This window comes from Benincasa hispida, chromosome 12 (genome assembly GCF_027475165.1).
Source record: "Benincasa hispida cultivar pf3 chromosome 12, pf3_genome.v1.1, whole genome shotgun sequence".
NCBI lineage: Eukaryota > Viridiplantae > Streptophyta > Magnoliopsida > Cucurbitales > Cucurbitaceae > Benincasa > Benincasa hispida.
Genome location: NC_143489.1, coordinates 51538220 through 51543064, shown reverse-complemented (window position 1 = coordinate 51543064; position 4845 = coordinate 51538220). Strand labels below are relative to the sequence as shown.

Below are 4845 nucleotides of genomic sequence, written 5' to 3'. Positions count from 1 at the left end.
TCTCCAATTAATTAAATAAACCTAAAAATAAATTCACCAACTTTAAATTACTTCTTTCCAAAAATTTTAAATCTCAAAATTAAATTCTAACTTTCCAAATTAACTTGAATCCAAGTTTACAAATCTTTTTAAGTACTTGATTTAATTACTTCCAAATAAACCAATTATCTTTTTCTAATTTTTTACTTAAATTTTGGATCCAAGTTCCAAAATTAAAGAGGGTAAAATCTTAAAATCAAAATTTCCTCTTTTTCCTTTCAAATTTCACAAAAAACTCAAAATTTCTTATACAAATAATTCAATTATCCCTTCCAATTAATTTAAAATCCATACTCAAAGAATCCACATTAACCAATAAAACTTCTTTAACTGTAACAATTTGTTTCCAAATTCCAAAAATTAGGAAACTAAAACTCAGCAATTTGAAATAATTAACTTAAATTTTCCTAAAAAAATCGAGATGTTACATTGGCCAAGATATAGACTCGGGCTTTTTTATTTGCCCTTGTCTAACGGTCATAAGCATCCTTTATCACTTGGGATGCAATAGGGTTCGGAGGACATTCTTCCGTTACGACAAACCGCAGATCGTCTACAATAAGAATCGTATTCAAGCTAGACTTCCACGTAGAATAATTTTCACCGGTTAATTTTTTGTTTTTAAGCATTGCTATTATAGAGGAAGCATTGCTGAAAATAAACACTGACCGTATTAGTTATCTTTGCCTTAACCCATCACACAAGAAAATAAATGCATAAAATCCAATCAAATTCAGTAAAACAAGTAAAAGAACCCTAAGAAACTATTGATTCAGTTTTGCAACGATGCTTTAGAGGTTTAGTGTAATTGCCACCGAAGGGTGATCAGCTACTCATACTCTAAAATGAGACAATTCTCAGCTAAATCTAATACCATAATAACTCATATTTCTATAGACTTTAGCCACCGTTGTTCGGTTAAGGATTTGTTAACACATTTAACTCATCCCCGTAAATGTAACCCTCCCACTTTCAGATCCCAAAAGTACGTACCAACAGGCTACCATTAGGAAAGACAACTATTGGTAATTAACCTAAGCAACTCTATCTTTTCCAGGAGTTCACGGTGTTCAAAATCCTATGATCAGACCCTCCGAAGGGATGGTTGCTCCAAGACAACATGTAGGTAGATCATAGGAATCTCCGATGTGACCTAGGGGCGAAGACTGAGGGAGACATTGACACATGTCCTGCTCTCACTTACTATAGACACTTTCTCTATTCACCTTGTTATTGACCCATACAAACACTTTCCGAAGGGAAGCCGTGCCTAAGGCGACACGAAGCTGAGTATAGATCTCACTTTGTGAATATAGGGACGTAAGATCAAAACGTGATTTTAAATATCTCATTTTGTAATTTTTCTCCCACTAAAGTGTCCTACCATAATTTTTAGGGTTTATTTAACTTAGATAAATCAGACTAAGTAATCTTTCTAAGTCTATTCTTATTATAACACTTATAAAAAAAACTATGTTCTAGATGAATTAAACTCCTTTAATTAACCTAGTGACAATGCATGCTAACATCAAACTATGATTAATTCAACTCAGGTTCTGGGTCAGTCCCCAGTTAGAAGGTGTTTGTTAACCGTCAACTTAAAAACCCCTAGCCTTAGACAGAACTTCATCAGTAGAGTTCTCTTATAATCATAGTAATGTTTTTCTTACTTAGTTCATTAAAACTATTAAAAAAAAAAAAGATAAAAAATTCTAATCCTATTAGAAGTTGGTCTGAGGTCTAATTAATTTTAAACATTTTAAAATTAATTTATTAATCTTATGATCCTATATTTGCATGTAATTCTTTGATTATAGATTGACGGTTTCTAATCATTAATTTAAATTTTTTTTAACGATTAGCCCTATAATCATGCTCTTCTATGATTTTAATTAATAAACAAACCATATAACATGTAATACTATGGATGTTACATGCTCAATGCATATTGATTTTCATATAATAATATAACACTTTTTATTAATGCAAACATGAAAATCAATTAAGCATGCTCAAAACTTTATAATAAATATAACTCTTTATATTTATCTAAGTAATTACATGTTTCATGCTTTGTTAATTTAAAAAAATATAACAATTATATTAACAAAAAAATTAATCTATCATACATAAATTATATAATATAACATTTATAATATAAAAATACATGAATATGTTTAACCTAAGGTGAGATTATATTTAAATGATATCCCTAAAGCATTTAAATAGCTTATGAACCGGTTAATTGGCCCCTAGAATAAAATTAAAGCAAAAAATTACATTAATTTTACTAAATTTATCCTAAGTAGTCTTTAACCGCACTCGAACCAGACCAGAAGAGCTCGAACCGTGAACAAAATTGTCAAAAACGGGCCAGAACCTCTTGACCGGGCTGAAAAAACACTGAACCAGGCCAAAACCGCTCAAAACTGCTTGAACCGAACCAGAAAACTGCTGAACCAGCTGAGAACCGGTCAAACCAGACACAAAAGTCAAAGAATCGACTGAATTAGTGTGAACTGCATCCCAGACCGAGTCGACCCGGACAAACCAAGCCGAACCATGCTTGCAAGACCGAATCGGCTAGATGAACCGCGCCTCCTGACGTCACGCTAACGTCAACCTAAACATAAAGCTGACGTCAGCGACCGAACTGGACGAAACTGCTCCACTCGAACTGGACCATGCGAACCACTGGGCTGATGTCACGCTCGTCAGCCCTTCATTTTCTTTCAGCCATCGTTTTTCGATTTTCCTTTTTTTTCCGAATTGCAACCACTGTATTCCTCCGTTTTTGGCCAAAATTGATCCCAGTCTTCATCGATCTTCAACCTAACTCTAGACACGGACTTACAGACCCGATTTACATTAAAATGCCCAAAATGCAGAGGCCCTTACATGATCAAATCACATAAAAAAAATATAAATCTATGGTCAATTAAACCCAAACAGTTCACAACAAACAAAAAACATTCATAATGCATTTAATCTCACCTATAACCAATGTAAAATTAAAAATGATATTAAAACAGAGCCTGCTCTGACACCGATTGCAAAAGAAATCAGATCTAACTCTAATTTAATATCAAACAAAATAGCATTTGAAAATAAACCTAGGCTAAACATACATTTTCAACAAAATAAAGAAAGAGGAAGTCATACCTTGTTGAAAAATCTCTGTTAGATATCAACGACACTCCCAAAACGGCCTTCACTTGTATCCTCTTATCGATTTTATGAGACGGGATGGTGGGATCCCCTCTTCTCAATCTTGGAATAAGGGAAAATAAAATTGGGAGGACAAAACCTTTTTAGAGAGAGTTTCTTTTTTTCTTTGTTGTTAACTCTGTACAAAATTAACCTCTATGAGTGCATACGAGGGAGCTTGAAAAACGTAATTCCCCACGTGTGAAGTTACAATGTTTTTTAAATTATTTATTATTAATATTATTAATTAAAATAAAGAAATATTATTTTAATTTATTTTAATTAATTAAATAATAACAAATATATTTAATTTGACTAAATAAATTAAATTAAATGATTATTAATTAATTAAATTAATCAATAACTATTAATATCTCCCATATTTAATTAAATGTGTATTAGAATCATATTCTAATACATCCATCTCACATTCAATTCAATTAATTTAATCAAATCATATTTAATTAAATATAATTAAATTAAAATAATTAATTCTCCAATTAATTAATCATTAAATTAAATATCACATATTTAATTTAACTTTATAATTGAATTACATTCAATTATCTTTATTTCATATAATCTATAGTTTTAATGTGCATCTTATGTGCATTATTTTTAACCTATAATTATAATATGAAATTGATTCATATTACATTTAATATTTGAAATCCTTTAAATATATAATTATCCCATAAATTAAATTTTAAATCAAATTCAAAAATAAATTTATATCATAAAGTTTAATTAAATTATAAACTTTATATTATAATGTGTCAACATATTTTTCTCTTAGTTAATTTGAACAATTCAAATTACTTTAATTTCCTCAATACCTTTTTTTGAGCTACTAGTGGGACCTAATGAACCTACAGATCAGAAACTCCAACGATATGAGATTAATTGGCTAAATTCATTAACCGAATTAATCAATATTCGTTAACTGTGGTACACTCCATTATAGACTCACAGTTGCACTCTTCTCACTATAGATATATTACCGTATCTACGGATATAAACCAAGAACAGCAAGCTAATCCTTCACGAGTGTTCGTAACACCAGCTGGGTCAAATTATCGTTTTACCTCTAGATTACTTCTACATCCCAGTGCTCCTCTAATGAACAACATGTTTATGGTCCAACCAACAAATAGAAATCTCTCTCGAGCCAATGAGAGGGCAAGACCCTTTGTTCAAGACCCGGAAACACTAAAGTAGGAAAGGAGTGAATTCCATCTTATGAAATTACGTTCTCAGCTATCCACTCGATTTTGTCCCCAAAATGGTAGGCCTATTGAGTCAGCGAGCCAACCACTCTCACCCATACAAATCAAAGGACAATCCCTCGTGAACAGGAGTTCATAACTCACTCAGGATTGAGACTAAGTTGCCTAGGTCATCCTAGTGAAATAGAAACCTAATTAGTCAACGGTGTTACATGTAGGGGTTACTATTTCGCAGTCTGGTCTCATGCAAACTCATTGCATAGGATATCCCCACTCACATGTCTTCTACACAAACACGTTGAATCATTTTATTTGTATCAAATACAAAGTATGCCGTATCCATAGTGTTACAGGATAAGGTATCCAACCTTAT

General features: G+C 31.6%; 1 long non-coding RNA gene across 1 annotated transcript; it reads right to left on the bottom strand.

Annotated features, from left to right (window-relative positions):
* Positions 1–2165: 2165 nt before the first annotated feature.
* LOC150032055 (uncharacterized) lies at positions 2166–3352 on the bottom strand. Its single transcript, XR_016525476.1, has 2 exons — positions 3202–3352; positions 2166–2932 (listed from the first exon to the last, which is right to left on the bottom strand). It is a non-coding gene; the product is annotated as an uncharacterized LOC150032055 (long non-coding RNA).
* Between the last annotated feature and the right edge of the window lie 1493 nt (positions 3353–4845).